General features: G+C 35.4%; 1 long non-coding RNA gene across 1 annotated transcript; it reads right to left on the bottom strand.

Annotated features, from left to right (window-relative positions):
• Nucleotides 1-1,577: 1,577 nt before the first annotated feature.
• On the bottom strand, nucleotides 1,578-25,041 carry LOC127521443 (uncharacterized). The gene is made up of 4 exons (XR_007932359.1): nucleotides 24,874-25,041; nucleotides 19,924-20,024; nucleotides 19,217-19,335; nucleotides 1,578-2,037 (listed from the first exon to the last, which is right to left on the bottom strand). It is a non-coding gene; the product is annotated as an uncharacterized LOC127521443 (long non-coding RNA).
• Nucleotides 25,042-25,349: the final 308 nt, after the last annotated feature.

Here is a 25,349-nt window from a genome sequence, read left to right on the forward strand (position 1 = left end):
TTGTAAATAAAAAATAAGCCAGTGATGCTGTCTACGCATTGAGAGTGGAGGCCAACCTGATAAACTGTACAAACTACAATGATGTGTAGAATACTTAGCTTTAGTAACAAAGCATAAAGCAGAATGGTAGATCGAATCCAGTGAGCATAAAACAGACTTGCATGCATGTACAGAATATCTCCATAGTCTATAACAGATAAAAAGGTAGAAGCAACAAGTTCCTTTCTTACTTTTAAATTAAAACAAGCCTTATTTCTATAATAAAAACCCAGTTTAACTCACAGCTTTTTTACCAGGTTATCTACATGGAGTTTAAATGTGAGCTTTTCATCTAATAAAAAACCCAAATAATTATAGCATGACACTCTTTCAATTTTCTGGTCATATAGAGTGATAATTGATATGAGATGTTAAAAATGATATGAGACGTTAGGTCCCACCTATAGGGGAATTCCAATGCTACCTTGGAAGACTTGGGTCCCGTCCCAAATGGCACACTTCATATGCACTTACGGTCTAGTGGACTCACAACAGCCATCGTGTGCCCATGATTGTGAAGTCCACGAGACCATAGGGTGTCCTGTTTGTCATTTTAGATTTTAGTGCTTGTGAACACTTCGGCCGATATGCACCCTTGATGCACATTTTTACCAAGCCTGCACTGTGGTAAACTCCAGAGCATACTTTTACCCAACAGTCAAAGTGGCATTATGTCATGAAAGTGTGAAGACTGCGAGAACTTAGGTGCCATTTGGGGCAGGGCCTTGGAAGCCAAAGGATCTTGGTCCCCACCCCAGTACATTTAGTCTCAGTACACACAAACGTGTGTATGTTTTCTCTTACCATACTGTTTCTTTTGTATGAATTTGAGTTTTGTTCTCAAATGAATTAAAATTAATAAAGAAAAACAGTACCTTCTCTTAAACGTCAATGAACTTTCAAAGGTTCAACAGTTTTTAATTCTTGTTAATCACTCTTCAGATATGAGTTTACACCAATATGAGATTTCAATATGAAAACAATAAAACATGAACTGAAAAAGGTAATTTGTTTACATAAACAACCTCTGTTGACTCAAATGAATATTTGAGTTGTGCAAAAAAGGCTCAATAAACTTAAATAACCCAATTCAAATGACTCTTGTGAATCAACTTGACTTGAGATGGCATTAGATGAATTTAGATGAATAACAGGAAACTGGGATGAGTCTGCAAGATATCATCTCTTGCTCACAAAAATTCACTTGCGAATTAAAGGGATAGTTCACCCAAAAATGAAAATTCTGTCATTATTTACTCACCCTCAAGTAGTTCTAAACCTGTATGAATTTCTTTGTTCTGAGGAACGCAAAAGGAAGATATTTGGAAGAATGTCAGTAACCAAACAGATCTCGCCCACCATTAACTACCATAGTAGGAAAAATAAATACTATGGTAGTCAATGGGGGGGCAAGATCTGTTTGGTTACTGACATTCTTCCAAAAAATCTTCCTTTGTGTTCAGCAGAACAAAGAAATTTATACAGGTTTGGAACTACTTGAGGGTAAGTAAATAATAATAGAATTTTCATTTTTGGGTAAACTATCCCTTTAATAAGTGTCCTCAAGCAACTCAAAAGTAAAAAATAACCTCATGATCTACAATCTGCAAATGACTTGAAAAACACAGCAAAACTCTCAAAAAGTGCTTACATTCGGAATCACATCAGAAATAACAGTGTTCTGGCTTAAACTCATGACTTCAGTGACACTTTCATACCCACAATCTCTAACAACGTCTGACTTCTGATGTAATCAATAAAACTTCTGCATTAAACTACATTTTCTTCACGCCATAACGTAAAAATATATTTAAAATCACAAAACTTAAGCTGACCGTGCACTGCTGTCTTCAGTCTGCTGTTGGACCGCAACTTTTTCGCAGTCATTCACAATGTGACGTCCTCGTATCGCCTTTCCATCCCTTTTTTCTTTCCCTCACACTCTCAGGTCTCGGCCTGGCATACGGGAGCCAGATCACCCCATCAAAATAAATTTCTCTAAGAGAAAACATACATGTAAAAATATATCCATTACAAATAGATCCCAAAATATTTACCCACCATATCACCATTTTTAATATGTGAATAAGTAAAATTAATAAAAAAGAACTAGAAAATGACTTACAAAGTGATATATATTGTGTATGCGCTATATTTCAACTCTTCTGAAGGCTATAGCTTTGTTTAAGGAACAGACTAAAATGAATGTATTATTCAATGAAAATCTAGACCTTTGCCATAGCCCTTCTTGTTTCATGAGAGTTCATCAGATAGAGATGTCCAATTTGCGAATTAATGTTTTTTTTTTTTTTTGGAGTGGTATCTTTTCAATTAATCATTTTATCCAGTTCATAAAACCAGCCTGAAATTATTTGTTCCGGAGTTCACTTGACTCAGTGATCCGGTCACAAAAGTTAAAAACCTTCTGAAGAACATTACCAAATTTTGTCTGCTCATTACACAAAACTATAGTATGATCTCAGGGGAATTAAAATAAAAAGGAAAAAGAAGAAAATTTAATATATTATATATTATTATAATATATTATATATACTGTATATACACACACACACACACACACTGTATTTACACATACATACATACACACATATATACATACACATAGTGCACAAGTTGTATGAAACACTTTTATGATGCTTTTGTGTGCTTTTTGAAGCTTGAACATCATTTACTTTTATTATATTAAAAAGAGTGGCCTGGATGTTCTTCAAAAATTCATCTTTAGTGCACTACGTTAAGAAAGAAAAAAAAATCAGAATGAAATGAAGGTGCTAAGTTATAGTTCACTCAAAAATAAAATAATTGTCATCAGTTATTTAATTTACATGTCACTCCTGCATGTTTTCTTTCTTCTTTTGCACTGCTTTAAGGTACGAAAAGACAAATATCAAAAATATTTCTAATTGCAGGGAACTCAGATTCTTGCCTTGTTTCCCATTCTGATCCACACAGAGATCTTGACTTTATGTATGACATATTGTGTTTTTATAATTTCAAATGCAAGGATTTAGCAATAGTTAATCTGTCTTCTGGTAATAATCATTTTGTTTCCTGCTGTGTCAAAGGTGGCTAATGAGAGGAACGGAGCATAGAGTGGCATGTGTGTGTGTTTTATGTCAAGGCTAAATGGGGATCATTGTGAGTGACTTAACATCAACAAACAAAACTGTTTCTTTTTTACTCCTATACACACACACACATAGGTTAAGCACATACACTCACATACACTCTCTCTGGCACACACACATTTCAAGATTAGTATTCTTTCCTCCCTGTGGGTGGGGGGGGGGGGGGTGTCTGCGTTGCCATTGTTTGTTTAGAGAATTAATTTAGCGCAAGCTCTGTGCCGTGCTCCGGCTAATTATTTGCGCCGATGCTCATCAAAGCGGAACAGAACCAGTGACGGCAGGTGAATAGATGAGTGTATTTAACCTCCACATCTTGCCGCATTAATGGCCTGACTCTCCGTTAACCGACAACACTGACGGTGACTCTGGTAGCCATGCAGAAAATCGCACCATTATTGCTGCATATATTAGCTCTAAAAAGCATCCACATAAATGTACAGCCGTGGTCAGAATTATTGGCACCCTTGATAAATATGATCAAAAAAGGCTGTGAAAATAAATCTGCATTGTTTATCCTTTTGATCTTTCATTAAAACACATTCACAAAAATCTAACCTTACATTGAAGTAAAACTAATGGATGTGGGGGGGTCACATTATGAAATAAATGTTGAAATATGAAATAAATACACATTGGTGACAATTATTGGATAGCCCTAGAAATTCTTTTGAGTAAAATAATATTTCTGAAGTATATTACCCTTCATATTTACAATTTTTAACACACATGGGGGACTAGGAGCATGAAATTATCTAGCAATAATTTACTGTTTCACAGGAATATAAATATGAGGTAACACAAAGGCCAAAATTCCCTCAATCATCCATCACAATAAGTAAAACCAAAGAATATAGTTCTGATGTGCTGCAAAAGATTGCTGAGCTTCACAAAATAGAAAGTGGCTGTAAGAAAGTGGCTGTAAAAGCTTAAGCATTGAAAATCCCCATTTCCACCATCAGGGCAATAATTAAGAAGTTTCAGTGAACAGGAAATGTTACAAATCTGCTTGGAAGAGGACGTGTGTCTATTGTCTTAATGCACGGCAAGGAAGATCAAGTGGCCAAAGACTCTCCAAGTATCACAGCTGGAGAATTGCAGAAAATAGTTGAGTCTTGGGGTCAGAAAGCCTCAAAAAAAAAAAAAAAAAATAAATAAATAAATAAACAGCACCTACATCACCACAAGTTGGGAGGGTTTCAAAAAAATCCTCTGCTCTCCTCCAAAAACAAAGTCATAATCAGTTGTCAGACAAGACTGGAACTTCAAACGCGGACCAGGTTCTATGGTCAGATGAAAGTTTAAAAAAAAAAAATATATAAATAAATAAAATAAAAATTAAATTTTAATTTAATTTAATTTTTGGCAGCAAACCCACCAGATGGGTTTGATGCACATAGGGATAAAAAAGTACCCCATGTGTACAATTAAATATACTGCTGGATCTTTAATGTTATGGGCCTATTTTTCTGTCTGAGGTCCTGGACATCTTGTTCAGATACATGGCATTGTGGATTCTGTCAAATACAAACAGATAAAAAAAATAAATAAAAAAAAATAAAAAAAAAATAAAAACTTGAATCTTATAATGGGCCGTGGTTGGATCTTCCATCAGGACAATGATCCAAAACAAACATCAAAATCAGTCCCCTGGCCTGAACCCTATTGTATAAACTTGGGACACTGAAGGATCTGGAGAAATTCTATATGGAGGAATGGTCTCTGATCTCTTGTCAGATGTTCTCCAAACTCATCAGACTCAGAGCTGTTATCTTTGACAAAAGGAGGCTACAAAAAGTATTGAATCAAAGGGTGCTATTAATTGTGGCCAATGTATATTAGAGAAAAAAAAACATTTATTTCATAATGAGATTCCTTAAAAGTATTAGCAATGTAGATTTATTTTCACATGCTTCTTTGTTCATATTTACAAATGGTGTCAATAATTCTGATCAAGACTTTATGATATTAGGGCCTGTAAACACAGTAAGTGCTAGTTTTCCCAGTGTATTTGTACCAATGTTAAACATCACAACTCTAAAAATAAATACATGTTTGGAGCAAATCATAATAGCTTAAGACCTTAATTTGAAGTTTTATAGCTTATTAGTTGCTGGTGATTTATTACTCTCTAGGCACTGTTGTCGTTGTTAGCACCATGGCTAATGACACCTCAGGTCTGTTGTGACATCTATGGATTCAGTTGGCTGTGAGAGCTATAATATCAATGAGTCTTTATTTAGCTTTGCTGGGGTGCCATTAATTTGGACAGTGGAAGTTTAGCTTGTTCTTACTCAATCTCAGCAAGGGTTGCACAGACACTGATTTCTTACACTGCAAGAAATGTATTTTAATTTAAAAATCTAATTTTAAACACGTACTGAGTTCTTTGAAATGTATTCTTTGCATTCACATTCATTTCATATGGCTATCTACAAAAGTTTCAATTCAATGCCTCTACAATGTCATTTGGTAAAGCATCAAGAAAATACCTATTTTTTGTTACAACTTGAATAAATGTGCAAATATACATTTTAATCATCCATCCATCCATCCATCCAAAACCGCTTGTCCTCTGTAGGGTCACATCTTAATTTTTTTTAAGAGAAGTATATATTTTACAATAATTTTACATGTTTTATGTTTTCTACTTTCCTCCTACTTGTTTCGGCATGCTGGATGCATTACTTGACTTTTTTGCCAGATGAAGTTTTTTTTTTTCAAATATTTATTATATTTTAACAAAACTGCTTCACTTTTTTTTTTTCAATAAATACTTTTAAAAGATTATTTCAAACTACCTTTGCAAGAATTGCCGCATTTTAGAATTTTACTTCTTTATTATAATTTCAGGACTGTTGTATCATATTGATATTTTTTTTCTTCCAAAGAAAATTCAAAATATTTTAATTAAAAAAATTAAAATATGCTCATTATAGAAAAGGTGTATTCAAGCTATTAAACATAAGAAAGGAATTTTTAAGCCATTTCTGAACAAATTAATAGAGATCTAAAAAAAAATATCCTTTTGAAAGGATTTCATGTAACCACCAGTCCACATTTATTAAGAATAATTATTAATGGGTTAAAAAAAAAAAAAAAAAAGGTAATTACTACTTTCAGTGGTTTTAAAGAGAATACAAAGACTCATGCACACACATCCCTCCCTTTCTAATGCAACAACACACACTCACAGCCACAGAAATGTCTTTCCATTAAAGCTAATTTAACTTGGATCTAAACTTCCAAGCATGACCACTCTACTCCCTGTTGAGCATCTTTAAAAAGCTCCCTCAGCCTGTACAATACTCTGTAAAATAATAATCCACTCCTGAGGCTTTCTCAGAGTGTTGCTGTCATGCCCGTGCCCCATGAGACGCAGAGAGTTGAATAGACCTGTTCTGACGTATGAATTTGTGGAATAACGATAGCGAGACAGAAATAAGGCCCTAATAAAAGAATCTACTCCCTCTAAAACCTGCTTTAGATAAGGGCCCCTGTACGCAGCCAGAGCCTTGAGAGCCACACGGAACAGAGAATTTCCATTTAGGTTAATCCACCCATTTTTCCCTATGGTTCAGGAGAGGGTGTATTTGCACACACACAAATACATTCACACATGCACACACAATCTCTGTTTCATACTATTGTAAACACATACACAATATCCCTTTACACACAGACCCTTTTTTGTTAAAGAAACACACACACACACACACTTAAATACAATGGCAGCAGGGTTTTGTTTTTTAAATTTGCAGGCTGCTGTTTTCCTAAATTTAAGTGGGAACACTGGAACAGATGTTGGCAAATCCTATAAGGAAGAAATCCCAATACCAACATAATCCCAAAACACAATGTTATTGCTCCAATCCTGCACTGTCGTGCACAAAATTATCCAAATCCAGGATTTCAGCAGAGCCAAACACTGCACCGTTTCCAATCTCAAAACTCATTCTGCCTTAAAGAGGAGCAAAGTTGTCAAACGAGAGAAACACATTTAATAACAAGCATTCATTCTCAAGGCAGACGCAACAGTGGCAGACTTCAGTCATGTTCTCTTCTGGCTGAACAGTAGGCAAAACGGCAATCATTCAGTCATACACAGTTCATTCCTATTCACGGATTGGCTTTTTTGCACTGCTTCAGTTAAACACAGGAGTGTGAAAAGCACAGAGAAATTACTATTACTTGGTATGTACTGAATATATTCAAAATATTATAAAATATATAATAATATATATAAGTAAATGACAAAGTATCTAAACAAAAATGTACTTGAGTGAAGGTAAAACATATCAATAATTAATTGTAATTATTTAAAAGTAAAAAGTCAATATTTGTCTTTGCTTTTGGATAGATGAAATCAAGCAATGTTTTTTTTTTTTCCATTAAAAAAATGACATCAAAATTTTCATGTTAACTGAAATGAACTTGCCTAAAATTGTTAAAGGCACAGTATGTAAAATTTCGCTGCTAGAGGTCGCCTATTGAAAACAAAGACGTAGCTTGATGACGCAGAGTTTGAGCTCGGAATCTAGGGAGATGGCGTCTTTATTTCACAGCCGGTGGAAAAGAATTGGGATGGGACTCGGGCAGAAATCATGTTCATGGATGAGATTATTAACATTACCGTAGTATGTAGCAGAGCGGGGCCGAGTTATGCTGGAGCTGAACGAGGCCGCTGGAGCGACTGCTAATGAGAGAGACGAACGCAACACAGGCCTCGCGAGCAGCAGAACTTTTATTATGCCGCAGTCGCCGCTTCCGCTTCTTCCGGTCAAACGTATGAGGTAACACGGCGCTGTTTTATCATATTAGATACATTTGAGTGTGTTGCTGCTGAGCGAACGCTGTGAGACACTTGATGCACACTGCAGTAAGCTTGATCGATTTTAGAATATCATATTAATAAATGCTGGATGTCTTGTGCTGATAAATGGCATGCAACTAAATACAAACGTATTGTATGATGAAAATGCTGTATTATACTGTTACTAAAATAAAGCTGCATCTGATTATGCTATGTTAGCTACTTGACAAAATAGTGTTTTTCTCTGAGGCATGGTAAAGCATGGTACTCATGGAAAAATCAAGAAAACTAGATTTAAACACTAAGACTAAACATGTTGGGCTATATAACAATCATTCGTTTTCTGTCTATAAATGTAACCAAACAGTTGTTCCCTTGTCTAATAAAACCTGTAATATATTAAAACGTCTTTGCTGTTTCCATGGTTTCTGCAAAATAAATCAATAAATAAAATGGCCTGATATCATCGGCTTCCAAAAAAAAAAAAAAAAAAAAAAAAGGTAGCCTGCAACATCTAAGCTACTGTTTGCTAACCCGTTTGCTAACCCAACTCAAAATAGTTATTCATTCATGAATCAGACATACAGTAGCTAGTTCTAATTCTAAAGTCAACTGAAAATATTGGATACACAACTTGATTGCTGAAATATTATGAAAATGTAACATTATAGAGAGAGTTAATGCTATCCTGCTACTAAATCAATATAGATCAATAGAAGTGCTAACACCTACTGAGAAATGAAGCTACTGCCCAAACAGTTATCATGTTATTAAAGTCACATCATTGTAATTCTTCCTTCTCCTTGAGCATTACTAATATATCTGTAGCCGACTAAGCATATTGTCCTTCAATTAAATGTAGGTTGGTACATGTGCCAGTGTGTAGTTGGGCAAGAGTCCATCTGTGTTACGGAGTTTTCTTTATTTACTTGTCAACATTTTTTTTCTCTCTCTCTGTATGACCATGTCTTGTTTGTACATAGTGGCCATGGAGGACATTCTTTGTTTGCGCTTTATACAGGAAGGACACGATTGTTGTTTATTGAAGATAAACAGGTTTCCGTGAGCGCATTTGTTCAACTGAGGGTTATGGCAGGATTTCTTGTTTGTTTGTTTTCGATTTGTACTCTTTGTCTTTGGAAGCACTGCTTTGTTTGTCTTTGAATTAGAGTTTGTGTGTGGGAGTGTGTGTGTGTGTGTGTGTGTGTGTGTATAGTTGCTTTGTCCATAACAAGATTAATCTGTGTGAGTGTGTGTGTGTCACTGTGACAAGGTTCCAGTAGCCGCAGCCATCTTTCCCTTGTAGCCTCCCCTCTCTCCTTCGATCAATGCAGCTCCTGTCTTAGCCTTCACCTCCAAGAACACACATTAATTTCACACATACACCCTGGAACAAACCGCTGACTTTTCTGCACAGCCACAGCACACACACACATTATTTATGACCTGATGTGACAGATGGATCAATAGTTTAATATCAGTGTTTGTGGAGTGCAGTGCCTCTGTCTATCAGATATCCAGACAGGCTACTAAGCACACACACGCGGAAGTAGCACTTAAACACGCATATTTGAGTGCCATCTGTTTGGTGGACAGACTGCTGCAAAAAATCATTGACACTCACTGACCCTCAAACATGACAACCACATGAGCAGCCCATCAGTGGGCTTTAGCAGCAACAGCCCAAGAGCTGTGTGCTGGATGCCTGACCCAAAAAAAAAAAAAAAAAATCTGTCTAGAGACAGAGCTCTTTGAAGACTTCTAACCAAACAGAATGTGATCTCAGGCATGGTTACTGGTCATTCATTATAACAGAGACAGATGCTCCAGACTTTCATCATTGATGATTTCTGATTATGTAAAATGACCAGATGACACAATTAGTTAAGTGGGACATCACATTTGAAGGGTAAATTTGGTTCATGATTCACGATTCATGATGCATATTTTTGCACATGGGGTAGAAAAGTTTTTAGAAAAAAAATATCTTTTTTCTCCAGTAAAAATGTCTCAACATCCAAAATGATAAATTTACATGAGAAGCAAATTCTCGGACGATAAGACTTTCAGGAAATAATATATCCTAAATTAAAGGTGCAATGTGTAAAATTTGGGAGGGTGTATTGACAGAAATGCAATATAATATACATAACTATGTTTTCAGTGGTGTATAAAGTCCTTACATAATTACCTTAGAATGAGCCATTTCCATCTCATTTCCATATCAAGTCGTCCCCCCTCCATGTCAAGTCGCCATTTTGAGCCGGCATGTTTCTACAGTAGCCCTAAACGGACAAACACTCTGCAGAGCCTGTTTCATCACTATGTTCTTCTTCTTCTAAATCGTTTGCGTTTTTAGAGGCAGCTTGCATTATCACTACGTTGAATACGCACAAAGTAGTAGTAGTAGTAGTAGTAGTCATCGTCTGGTTTATTAGAAGCAGAGACTTTTCTTTGTTAGAAGAAGAAACCTCATTGCTTGACTGGCTATCTGCTGTCTCAGACGACAACATCTTTGACTTGTGTCGGCCAGACGGCCTCCGTAGCTTCTCTATTTTGCTTCGAAAGGGAGGGGTGAGCTGACGTTGGTTGCAGTTCACAACCTCACCACTAGATGCCGCTAAAATTTACACACTGCACCTTTAATTAAATTCCAAACTCATATGACTTTCTTTCTTCCAAGGAACACAAAAGGGGGGAAAAAAATCTGAAAAATGTGCGAGTTGCTTTTTTCCATGAAGTAACAATAAATAGGAATTGGAGCTTGGAAAAACACAATAAAAGTATTACAAAGCAGTCCATATGATCCATGTGCTATACTGGAAGACAGAAATTTCATTTCAGGGTGACCAGCAAAGAGATCACCCAAAAATTAAAAAACAAAAAAGAAAGAAAGAAAAGGAAAAAAAAGAAATTGTGTTATCATTTACTCCCCTTCATGTTGTTTCAAACCTGTATGACTTTGTGTTTTCTGTGAAACACAAGAGACTATATTGTGAAGAATGTACAGTATATCAAATGTTTTTGTACATAGGGTCATTAGGGTTCAATACAGGATAATAATATTGGACCCTATTAACTTATTTTATGGGGGCAAAAGTTCCCAGTTTCAGTTAAAAACAGCTTAAACATGCATTTTAGTCTAGGACTAGCCTTGTCTGTAAAACTGAGGGTTAAATTTTTACTTAAAGGGGACATATCATGAAATTCTGACTTTTTCCATTTTTAAGTGCTACAATCTGCATCTACCCACCTAAAAAACATGAAAAAGGACAACCCAGTAACTTTGTTTTGGTAAGCCTTTCTCTGCAAGCATTTGAAAAAACAAGCCGCTCAGATTTCATTTCCCTAGTTATGTAGGAAGGGGATCTTATTATATTACCGCCCCTTAATCTGTACGTTTCCACCCACAGTGCCGCCATTTTGTTCTCGCAAATGACATCAGTACCAGTTCTAACGCCATGGCAAAAGTTCGAGCAAAGCATGCTCACAAACACCAAAATTTACATAAACCCTGCATCCGGGAACACAACAAAGGGGGTGAGGCCATTTTGGGCTGCTTTAGAGAAGAGGAAGAGTTGTTGTATAGCGTTGTTGCCATGCCGTCACTTTACGCCAGACTGCTTCAAAAACTAGGGCCAATTCAATGCTGGATTTACACAAAAGATTAAAGGGTTAGTTCACCCAAAAATGAAAATAATGTAATTTATTACTCACCCTCATGCCGTTCCACACCCGTAAGACCTTTGTTAATCTTCGGAACACAAATTGAGATATTTTTGTTGAAATCCGATGGCTCCGTGAGGCCTACATAGGGAGCAATGACATTTCCTCTCTCAAAATCCATAAAGGTACTAAAAACATATTTAAATCGGTTCATGTGAGTACAGTGGTTCAATATTAATATTATAAAGCGACGAGAATATTTTTGGTGCGCCAAAAAAAAAAAGCTTCGGAGCATAATGAATCAGCGTATCGAATCATGATTTGGATCGCGTGTCAAACCACCAAACTGCTGAAATCACATGACTTTTGTGCTCCGAACCGCTGATTCAACACACTGATTCATTATGCTCCGAAGCTTCATGAAGCAGTGTTTTGAAATCGGCCATCACTATATAAGTCGTTATTTTGTTTTTTTTGGCGCACCAAAAATATTCTCGTCGCTTTATAATATTAATATTAAACCACTGTACTCACATGAACTGATTTAAATATGTTTTTAGTACCTTTATGGATCTTGAGAGAGGAAATGTCATTGCTCCCTATGTAGGCCTCACGGAGCCATCGGATTTCAACAAAAATATCTCAATTTGCGTTCCGAAGATTAACGAAGGTCTTACGGGTGTGGAACGGCATGAGGGTGAGTAATAAATGACAGAATTTTCATTTTTGGGTGAACTAACCCTTTAACATGGGGGCACATGCTAGTCGATGAGTTGAATCAACTCCACAGCAACTACATAAATTTATCAACTAACTATTCAGAAATGTCCAGTTGCATTCTAAAACTTCTAAAAGCTCCAAAAGTTCTTCCTGAGTTTCCCCTTCACAGTTTCTGACTCCGGTTTAAACAATGTAAGGCTGAACACCGTTGCTGAAGATCGTCATTTTGGCTGCGTGAGAATCTCCAGCTTTGTTGTTGTTGTTGTTGAGCTACCGAAGTGTGAGCTGTTAAACTCCGTCCCTCTTCTGGAAGGCGGGGGACAGCATCTCATTTGTATTTAAAGGGACACACAAAAATGGAGTGTTTTTGCTCACGCCCAAATAGGGGCAAATTTGACAAGCTATAATAAATGATCTGTGGGGTATTTTGAGCTGAAACTTCACAGGCACATTCTGGGGACACCAGAGACTTATATTACATCTTGTGAAAAGTGGCATAATAGGTCCCCTTTAACTTAAATTTTAAACTTTATATTTTATTCTCAGAAATATATAATTCTTATAATTCTTATATAATTCTTATATAAGAGAAGTCTTAATGTGCGATTTTGCTTCTAAATTATTTATTGCTTTTTTCTTGTTTGGATACGTTTACTGGAAAACAAGACTAAAAATACTGATGAATAAAATGATTTTGTGATGTAATACACTGTAGAGCACATTTTTACAGCATTAAAACCAGGCGAGAACTTTATACATCTCTTATGCAGCTTATTTGTCTTTGTGTTTAATGTTTTGTTTAGCCTGTTTTACAGCCAATCGGATCCCAGCCTCATCCGGGTTATTGATTGCTTGCGTGCCCTTATCCTCCAAGGCTGTTCCTTTAATAGACTACAGAGGGCTGTAAATATTATTGCTTACTGTGTGCCCGGCGCACCGCAAATGCAATCACTGTTTTATGACAAATATCAACACCAGTGAGCCAGCAGATCAGGAGTTATCTGAGGCAAGCTTAAAAGAGAGATTTTATTCTTTTAATGTGTTGCCCTTTTTCCTTTTTTTTTTTTCTTGTCTCCAGCATTGATTTGAACCTACTGAGAGCATCTTATTTTTTAACTGACCTTTTCTTGGAGCGTAACTCAATTTCTATAATTTGTCTATAATAAAAATAATAAGGAGACAGGTTTTATTCACATTTATAAAATTATGCAATCTTGAATGCAGGATACATGCATTAACCCGAGACCAGGTGAACTGCATTTTTAACTTGTTACAGATTTAAAAATAAATGATCTGTTTTTAATATTTCAGTAATCAGCTGTAATGTCAGACGTTGCATGTACATATTAAACATTAATAGACTATGAACTACCACTACAGTCATACCCACACTGCTCTTTAAGAATATGACTGACATGGCATCCTCAGCTGGGGGATGTCAGAGGCTAAGCACTTGAAAACATGTTGTGCCTCTCTTATGCTTCCCTTGCTGCATTTATTTTTTTCCCCATATTGCACATTTTCTATCAGTCTCATTCTTTCTGTTCCTCCTGCTTACTCTCCCTCTCTGGGATTGGCTGTCAGAGAAGTGCAGAGAAATTCTGGAAGTGTTTAAAGAGTTTCAGATTTAAAGTGGGTTAAATTACTCCCAGTTTCAGTGCAAACTGTATGTTCCCACAGTAATAGCTGAGATTGTACGGTATAGGCCCATTTAGGCAAAGTGACACTGTTTAATTCCACTTTAAAACCTGCGCATTTATTCTACAAGTAAAGTACCCCTCAGATTTTCGAGCCAAGTGGATTTTGAATGCAAAAAAGTATTTGTATCTTTGATAATAATGTTGAACAAATACTGAAGATAAAATGTTTTTTAAACCATCCAATCAAATCATTAATCAAATAAAATTTGATTTAAAAAAAAAACAAAACAAGAAAAACACTTTACCACAGATCCTTTGCTTAAAACAAAGTGTTGTCATCATCTAAAAAATGGTAACCTGTAATTGCATTTCTAAATAATATTGTTGTTCTGTTAATTTAGATGTTATCACATGAAGCACATGTATTTATGCTATATCCTTCTTTCAAAATGTCAAAGTTGTTCTTTTCCATAGTACGAATATGCATTATGACCTGGCTGTCATGTTCAGTCTGGTTACAGGTTTGCTTGGCTTATTAAAAATACAATATATATTAAGTCAAGATTTGAACTCGGGTCCCCTTGTGTGTAAAACAAGCGCATTACCACTATCACATTACCATTTTGTATATTATATATACATATTATATTATATATACATATGTGACATATTATACACAAAAATTCTTCATACAGTGGACTACCAGTAAAACTGATAAAAATTTGGGACAAAAAATTATTCAGACACTTTGACCTGACCATGTTTTGCTTAAGTGTTATCTGACATAATTAAGATTATTTTTTTCTGACACAGTTTAACACAGATCGTGTCATATTTTATTACCATTTTTTTAAACTATAGTGAATAAACTCGAATAATGAATGAAATGTTCAAGGTGTCTGAATAAATTTTGGTTTGACTGTAATATATATATATATATATATATATATATATATATATTTGTTTGATGAATAAAAAGGATGTGTCAAATTGATAAAAAAAAAAAAGTGATAATAAAGGCTTATATTATTAGAAAAGATTTATATTTGGAATAAATGCTGTTCTTTTTAACTTTTATTCATCAATGAATCTTGAAAAAAGTAACAGGTTCCAAAAAATATTAGGCAGCACAACTGTTTCCAACATTGATAATAATGGAGTATCAAATCAGCATAACAGAATGATTTCTGAAGGATTATGTAACACTGAAGACTGGAGTAATGGCTGATGAAAATTCAGCTTTGCATCACAAAAATAAATTAGATTTTAAAGTATATTAAAATAAAAAATCATTGATATCTCACAATATTACAGTTTTTTCTGTATTTTTGATCAAATAAATGCAGGCTTGATGAGCATAAGAGACTTCTTTCAAAAACATTAAAAATAGTATAAAAATAGTAACTTTTGATCAGTACTGTAGGTACAAAGTGATTCAGGACTAGAACTGGCACCACCTCCAAATAAATAAGTAAATAAATAAATATAAAATAAAAATCAAGAATTCTGTATACATATCTTTTTCTAAAATATCTGTAGCCTTAAAATCTTTAGGCCCCACCCACTTCAACTGTTTTCCTTTTCCTAATTTTACCATGTAATCACATGTGAATCATCACGGGCAAAGGTCAAACCTACAGAAAATATGAAACTACCATCCTGTGGGCAGGGAGTAGCATCAATACTATATTTCTGCCACGCTACAGTTTCATTTATATTCATCGTCATGAAGTGAGGCAGTAATTGTTGCCAGAATACCTCGTTCCCATTCTGGCAAAATTGTCCCCTATTAGAGCAAGGAACCATGCATGACCAGTGGCTCTGCTATTATGATGCAAATGAAAGAATCAGTCAAACAGATTCTAAAGTGAATTTGTAATATTCTATAATATTGCTCTCCAGTTCTGGAACCATTACCCAGAGTTCTATTGTCTCTTCACTCAAGGTGAACTGATAGGGGACGAAATTGACTGTGACACTTCTGATGATGTGGCTGGTTTGGAAACACAACTGTCAATCAATCAGAGAGAAACTGTTAGGCAAATGAGGTGCTCAAAAACAAATATACTTATTTAAATAAATAATGCATCATTTTCAGCCAAAAGCAATAGTAAGTTTCCACAAGTTTGAAACTTAAACAGACAGCAACTTCATAGTGCATCTTGGATATTTTGACCAAAACCAGCATCAATAAGTATGCAACCAGTTATAATAATACAAAACAAGGCGATTCAAATGAACAATTTCGTCCAGATTAATCCATTACCAATCCCTGTCAAACCAATTGAAATGTGCTGTTTAAAAGTCCATTAAAAGGTGGTTTTGTTACAGTATGTTTCAGACATATTGTATACTGAACATATGGCAATCAGTACAAATGAGGGGTTTACATCAGTTAAAGCATATGTAACATTTTACCTAACACTATCAACAAAAACTAAGACCACAATAATTGCATTTATATTACAGCTATTATTATTAAAAGTTATCTTTTCCAATTTCCACTAATCATCAAGTACTATGTAAACGCTGCAAAAAACAGCTGGAGACACCTCTTTTGCGGACACAACAATAATAACTCCTAATTTTTTTTTTTTTTTTTTTTTTTAAATGTTTTCTTTTTCTTTTTCTCATCTGCTCTAGCTTGTGTACTAATCTAGCTAATACTTGAAACTAGGCATTGTGTACAGCATACATATATTCTTGGCTCTAATGATAAATTGCTTTGCAATGATCCTCATTTGTAAGTCGCATTGGATAAAAGTGACTGCTAAATTAATAAAAGTAAAATTATGTAATGATGGCGGCAGGCAAAAGGTACACCTGTAATTTAAAAGAGCTTAGTGCTTGCTAAAAAAAAAAAAAGTTGCTTTTAGATCTTCACATTTCCATTCAGATGAGACTAGAAGTGATAATGTCTAAGTGGGAGTGCCGTTTACTTTGTAGTTAGTCTGTCTATTTGCATCAGTTTGACCCATTCAGGCAAAACAGTGCGAACAAGATATTATTATCACATTATCGCATTATCACATTGACAGATTAATTAGCCAATCACAGCAAGATGGAGGCACTTCCTCCTCTTAATTGATGTTACTTCATAAAAATGAGTGATTTACACTCTACATTTTGTCATATTTCAAAACATTACTTTTGCCTCTTTGGTGAAAAAGCCCATGCAGCGTTAAATGGCAATAAACAGTACACGATTCAAAATAGTACTACCACCCCTTTAAATGCACTTCTGCAGTTCTGAGTTTGAATTTTCAAAATGGCAACATTAGAAGGTTAAAAATTGGAACCTTACAAAGTCAGATTCAGGACACACATAGGCCCGTGGATTCGGCCCATAGAATTAGCATACTGAAACTAAAGCCTGAGGGATACACTCACAACCCACTTAGACTGCTCTCAAGTTAAAGACACAATTTAGTGAGAATATGATAAGGTTATTCAAGGTTAATTTGGAGCCATTTCCTCTTATCTTCTGTTCTGATCTCAGCACTAGAGCTATGGAATATGGATAGCATTACTTTTCACTTATGGACATGTTTTGTTCCCAAAATGGCTGCCTGGCATCATCTCAGAAATGAGGCTTGTCTTCGGGTGGAGGACCAGGATTATGGCAGCATGAATCTGTCCTCAGTCCCATATACTTTAAAAGGACATCTCACACTCAGTGACAAATGAGGAACGGCTCTCAAAGCAGGGTTTAAACAGCGTCACAGAAAAGGTTGGAAGAGAAACATCTATCAAATGCTGGCTCAATGTTGGAACACACCGACAATGATGGAGAAGAGGAGTTAGACTATCGTCAAGGGTGAGAAAATTCCTTGTCTTTTTTAGAGCAACAAAAATGCTGATTAGAGGAGATGAGACGAGAGAGCACAGGAACAGGGGAGAAAATACTGATTTGAATTACTGAGAATTAAAAAAGAGAAAGATAAAGGGAACATGTCAGGCACAAATCAGAGGGCTGCATCACAATGTCTTACAAGACAAAAGACAAATAGGCAATGACAGTAAAAGGGAGGGAAAAGGAAAAAGTGTAGGGGTAAAAGAAAGATGATTCATGTTGAGCATGCTGACATTTGAGAAAGCTGGAGATGAAGACACATCAGAGGGAGTAAAAGACAGTTTGACGTTTAAACTGATCGCTTTTCATACGTACGTTCATTCACCACCATGACTTTCAAATCTGTTTGGTAAATTTGTCACATTAAAAATCTGATTGTTGTACAAGTCAGTAATGTAAGGGGATAATTACAATTTTTAAGACAAAAAAGCAACACATTTTCAAACATTTTTCTGAATTAAAAAAAAAAAAACTAATGCTTGTCTATTATTATGATAATTTCAGAAAAATGGGCCTAAAACGGCAAGTAAAAAATGTGATTGCATTTACATTAACATTTATTCATTTATCAAACATTTTTATCTAAAACAACTTGCAAATTAGGAAGAAAGGCAACATATTTTAAACCATTTTTCTGAAATTAAATTCAATTAAATGTAAAAAAAAAAAAAAAAAAAAAAAAAAAACAGTCTATTATTATGACACGGTCTATTTCAGATAAATGGGCCTTAAATGGCAAGTAAAAAAAAAAATGTGATTGCATTTACATTTATTCATTTTTCAGATGCGTTTATCCAAAACAACTTACAAATGAGGAATACAACAAGCAATCAATCTTAAGGAGGCAATAACAATTTAAACATTGTACAGAATAGTACAAGCTAGACCCAAGTGTACCGCACAAGTCCTGAAAAGTGAAGCCAGAACATTTCGATCGCCCCCAGGTGGCTGTATGCAGTATAGGTCACAAACTCTGCCCTCTCTGTGTAATCTAATGAGACGCGAGACAAACTAAACAATCATATTTCACTTCAAATAATTTTTTTCCAAATATGTTTCTGTCATTTTATGTAGTTTTTAATTACATTGATGTAAGTTCAAGTGTTCATTTTTTTTTAAATAAATTCAAGTTTAGTTAGTTATTTGATGCTATAAAAATGAGGGTTTGATGTCATGATTGACAGCTGAGATTGATAGCTTCTCTGAGCGAAGTTGTCACTGAGGCACCAACAGACTTTTTTTCAGGAGGATATTGGAGCTTCAACTTTAATTTCTACATTCCTATAACTGTTTATTTCACACAGACATAATTAGTTGTTCTGCAATAAACTGTACTAACCGATTCTGCGGGAGTGTGGGTGGGGCCTTGATACCACAGCTCAACTTCACGCTCACTACTATGCAGACTCAGGCTCCAAGATGTCAGCGCCATATTTGGACATTGGCGGCTTCACTTATCTACAATGGAAGAGAGTGAAGATGCGTCATCCATATTTTTTTTTACAGTCTATGGCTAGAACAGGGAGGGATACAAGAAATACTGAAAGCGTATAGATTTTTTTTTTTTTTGGAAGCCAGCAGGATGCAGTTATAATTGACTAGTTAACATGGCAATCACATGGTCTCTTCCTGTCTAAGTGGCCATTTCTTGGCCATAATAAGGTGCAGCAGGGACCAGACCTTATGCCGTCAAGTCAAAGACCTTGCTACAAGAGACTAGTCTCATATCAACATCAACAATCCATGTAAATGAGTAGGTTAAGATCAGTTCTGAACTAATCTAAAAACTTCATTTCTTTTCGAGATAAGAGAGAGAAAGGAGACAAGACATGCTGTTAGGCTGATGGAGGTCAAGAGATGAGCTAGAGGAGAGATAACATGTGAACCTTTCAGCTGAGAGAGCCCAAAGCAAGGGTTGATAGAGGTGGTGAGATAAAATCAAACCTCCCTCGTGCCAGCCACTAAAGGAGAGCAAGACAGAGTGTGAGTGTGAGAGAGATAGGAAGAGAGAAAGAGTAAGAGAGAGAGGTCATATCCAGCAGTCACCTCTCCTCTCCAGACACCTCCAGACTTTATCATCAGCCCATCAGTATGGCCTCTGGTCAGCAGAGAGAGAATGACTCACGACTCTTGCCTTATGAGGACACCTGGAAATAAAACAGACATGTAATTCACACACTTTAGTACAAATTTATCCCTAGGTTTATCTGCCCCTGATTTACTGTACATATAAATTAGGTGAATAATTTGGCTTCTTATCATGACTAAACCGGTCTCATGAGAAGTCGTAATAATTTGTACAAGAAATCGTACACATTTGCTCATTTAAAATCCTATTACCCAACCCCTAAATCTATAACCATGAGTGTAACTGAAAAAAGATCAAAAGTGGAAAGACATTTAAATTATAAAAAAAAAAATTGAACTTTTTATTCATCAAATAATCATGAAAGTGTTTGAATTTGAAAATATTAAGCAGCACAACTGTTTTAAACATTGATAATAAAAAGAGATGCTACTTGAGCACCAAATCAGCATATTAGAATGATATCTTAAGTATCATGTGATGCTGAAGACTGGAGTAATGTTGCTGAAAATTCAGCTTTGCCATCACAGGAATAAATTACATTTTAAAAAATATTAAAATGGAAAACAGGTATTTTAAATTTGTAATAATATTTCAAAATATAGACCTAACAAGACCTAAAATTATACATGTGAACATGAGACTTGGTAATGCATAACCAGATATTCATATACCTAGAAAAGTAACTCCACCACTAAAGCATGATTTAAATAACTGCACTGCTCAATAACAACTACAGTATTTTGTAGAAAGGGATTAATATGCATGCTTTAACATTATAATGAAATTTTCATAATTTAATTATTTCTGTTTTAAACCCTCCAGAATGTCATGCCCCATATAGACATAGACGATTAAACAATTTTTGCTTGTAAAAACTAGTGAAAATTATTTTCTTTATAACACAGATGCAGTTGAAGGAGCTTAGCTTGTACAGAACCCAGAACATTATTTTAAACAACAGTTATAAGCTATCACTGTTCACCAAATGTGCTACACTAACAATAGTGCACAAGCAGTGGATGGAAAAAGGAGTAAATCCTTTTGCAGTTGCATTATGTTTTTTTGTGTGTGTCTTCACACCAGTGTTTTGCCCCTCACTCCAATTTTATTGAACAGTATCCTGTCCTTTCTTTCTCTCTCCATCTTTGTCATTGTGCTGAAATATCCACACCCCAAATAAACGATTTGTCTTGATGAGGTCACTATACCCTGCATGAGATGACAGAGAAGGGACAGAAAAGCCTGCAGAATTGAGGCTGGTATAATCAGAGCCAGGACAACAGTTGGCTGACCATGTCCACTGGTTCTCTTCCAACTCTCTTTTGTGTGTGTAAGTGTGTGTGTCGCCTGGTGTAGTTCCAGCTCATTTCAGCGTTAAACCTCCCAGAGATGATTCCTGAGTGTGTGTGTGTGTGTGTGTGTGTGTGTGTGTGTGTGTGTGTGTGTGTGTGTATATGTGTACGTGCATGTCATGTCTAAGCTGTTTTCGGTGCTAAATCTCACTAAGACGACTACTGCTGGAAATGAAGAATTTAATCTTCAATCTACACAACCTGTAAATATAAATCATGTACACCCACACACACACCTGACTTTGATGACGAGTTGACTATGACTCAGTTGTGACGATCTATGTTGGTTTGTTTAGGTAAATTCAATATATTTAAATAGGTAATTGCAATTTCCCACAAATATACCCAAAAGGAAAGTTAAACCAAAAACTTTGCTAAATAATTAAATGCAGATAAGTTTGTGTGAGTGTTACGTGTCCTTCAAGTGGATTTTTAATTACAAATTCCGAGCATGTAAATGACAGAGCCAAGTCGTATTTATGAGTAGAAAACTCAGAATTTTAGATTATACACAAGTTGTGAGTGTCGATTTGAAACAGCAGAAATGCTGATCTCTTTCATGCATGAATTATGATAACCTCAGTCAGGATTTTTTCCTATGTGTTTTTTTACTGTTCTTAAGGCATGCAAAACAAGATTTGAAATGTAATTTTTAAAGAGATTTCAAGATGTCCACTTGAGTTGGACAGCATTCGTTTATGGTTTAAACTGAAGAGATACTGTATTAAATATAATACAGTAATAACACAGCAATATTGTGTGTATTTAACAAACCAATCAATAAAATTCTATAAAATCATGTGAAAACTATAAAATATATACAATAAAATATGAATGCAAAATATTGCAAATGCAATTCAACTTCATACAAGTCGAACTTTGCGTATCTTTGATGGAATCACGTCCTAATGTTCTGATATTAGAGATCTCTACAATCTGTCAAGTTAAAACTGTGGAAACCCAACTCAGATGCTCCCTCCAGTGTATCAGAGTATGTCGATTTACCCTTATTAGATGATAGTTGTGATTATGTTCAAGACAGACACATTTCTAACATAGCTCTCCTCTGAGAAAACCTAGCAATCAGGTGTTTTCAGTCTCATCTGAAATGAGCAGTGTTGGGGTAATGCATTACAAGTAACATGCATAACATAATCAGATTACTTTTTGATCTAAGGAATATAGTAACGCATTACAAGTAACACGCATAACGTAATCAGATTACTTTTTGATTAAGGAGTAAAGTAAAGCATTACAAGTAACATACATAAGACAATTAGATTACTTTTTGATGTAAGAAGTAAAGTAACAGTGTTGGGGTAATGCATTACAAGTAACATGCATAACATAATCAGATTACTTTTTGATCTAAGGAGTATAGTAACGCATTACAAGTAACGTACATTACGTAATCAGATTACTTTTTTGATGTTACGAGTAAAGTAATGCATTACAAGTAACGTGCATTACGTAATCAGATTACTTTTTGATCTAACAAGTAATGCATTAAAGGAAGGAAGAAAAATTTACATAAAACGGCTTGCCACTTGGTGGCAATGTATAGGATAATGCACTAGGGTCCACTGTAGAGGTTGATGTGCAACTATGCCATCAAAACCATGCATATGCAAGAAAATGCTTTTGGAATAGCTGTCCACTGTAGTGACTTATATGCATTATGCATGAAAGGGTTGTGGATGATATATATCTATAATCTATATATATAGAGATCAGTGAACAAAAAGTCTGTAGTGCATTATAATGAATGATTTTAAGTTATTTTAATCTTACATGCTGTATTTCAGTCATTTTAAAAAGCATGATACAGAAGAGCTGATGATAAACAACGTTTATCACTCAACTTCCACGGATTGTTTTATGTAACTTTAGTTTTGATAGCCTGCCATGTATAAATAAGTGATAATTCACAATATAAGTATTTTATTCAGCCTCCTTCTGTTTCTGATTTGATTGCGCAATATGTCGTAACAACGAATGTCTTAGAGGTACAAGTTTCTCTGGTATACTTGAAGGCAGAATTAGATTTAGGTCCCAAACAAAGGCTGTGTGTGTCCTGAAAGCTGAAAAATGCTGCCTCCGCAGGCTGCATATGGAGGTAGGAAGGCAACAAGGCATGTCCAAATCCAATCATCCAGACACCTTCATCTGATCGATTTTTGAAGGCAGCATAGGTGTAACCCTGCCTATGATATCCCACAATCCTGTGCTTTCAAATTCTGTAACAGAGCTAAACATTTCACACACTTCACATTTTGAAGCCAAAAAAAAAAAAAAAATGCATCCATCCATAATAAAAGTAATCCATATGGCTCCAGGGGGTTAATAAAGGCCTTCTGATGCAAAGCAATGCATTTTTGTAAGAAATATATCCACATTTAAAACTTTATAAATTCAAATAATTACTTTCCAGCAGATGACCGTACGCATACTGCGCAAGTCGACCTGTGCCAAATGAGTAACCCCAGACGCGATGTATGATGCAGGATGTAGGAGTATCATAAGCTTAGACGCCTTTGCATTTCAAAAAAATAGGGCTGTACAACAAACTCAAGCTCCTCTTCTCTTATTTAGAAACCCTCTGACATTTCTTTTTAAAAATTATCGTTTTAGACTTCTAATTCGTGACCAGTGTTTCGTTTTGCTCTAACCTCTGCACTTCATTACATCAGGTCAGAGGATACTCTTCCGCCGCAAATCGTTGCGTATGGCCATCTGCCGCAAGCTAGCTATTATAGTTAATACAGGTTTTAAATATGGATATTTTTCTTACAAAAACGCATCACTTCACTTCAGAAGGCCTTTATAAACCGGAGTCGTATGGATTACATTTATTATGGATGGATGCTTTTTTCTTTTTTTGGCTTCAAAATGTGGCCCCCCAATTTACAACCATTATAAAGCTTGGAGGAGAAAATATTTTTTTAAATATATCTCCGATTGTGTTTGTGTGAACGAAGATAGTCATATATACCTATGATGGCTTGAGGGTGAGTAAATCACGGGATAACTTTCATTTTTGGGTGAATTAACCCTTTAAGGTTGCACCACTGTAGTCACATGGACTATTTTAACAATGTCTTTCCCAGAGCCGTTAAATATGTTTTTCAACGGCTCTGGTCTTTCCTAATGATATTCCAATTATATCGTTCGTCTGTGGCATTATCGTTATAGTTGTGGTGTGGACTTGTTTGTTTTTGTTTTTTTTTTGTTTTTTTCAAATTTAGAACGACTTTTTTAAACAATATCTTTATCATTTTTATTATTGTTATCATTACCATTCAGCATCAATACCATTCATTCCTGGTGTGAATGGGCCTTTACTCAGTTTTCTCTTTCAGGTCGACTAATGTCATGGCAGAGCATCAATTTGAAGAGAATATTGCTGAGCTAGTTAGTTTAGCTACACTGTGTTCAGTGTCTCGTATTTGATGAAGTTTGCATCATTGTTATTTTCCTGTTTATTTATGTGAAGGTGCTTTAAAACAATGTGTATTGTATATAAAGGTGAATTGACTTAAATTTATAGCAACCTACCTGAACAATAACACATCCAATTTCATGTCAGACATTTGATGTTTGTTACCGCCAGACCAACGCAAGACGCCACGTCAAATAGCTATTCAAACGAACCGCGAGATTTGGCCAAGTTTCGGCCGCATCCGGTTTAATGTCAGTGTCATTTCAATTTAACTCTATCGCCCCCTTGAGCAATGAGGTTTGTTACCGCTGGATCAACACAAAAGAACACGTCAAATATTCAACCGGAGTCCCGGGCCAGACTCTGTGTGCATTGCACTTGAGTTCACGTGTTTGCGTGAAGCATGTTTACATTTATATTTTCATTTAGGTACATGATTTTGGCCTTAGGGGTTAGGGAATAGAAAATATAATTAGCTCATTATAAAAACAATAGCAAATGTCAAAGACCTCACCAAGATTGAATTAACAAACATGCATGTTACAACTGAGGAACAGTTTTATCAGTGTGATGTCTTTGCCACTATATTGTG

Source organism: Ctenopharyngodon idella, chromosome 1, assembly GCF_019924925.1.
Source record: "Ctenopharyngodon idella isolate HZGC_01 chromosome 1, HZGC01, whole genome shotgun sequence".
Classification (NCBI taxonomy): domain Eukaryota; kingdom Metazoa; phylum Chordata; class Actinopteri; order Cypriniformes; family Xenocyprididae; genus Ctenopharyngodon; species Ctenopharyngodon idella.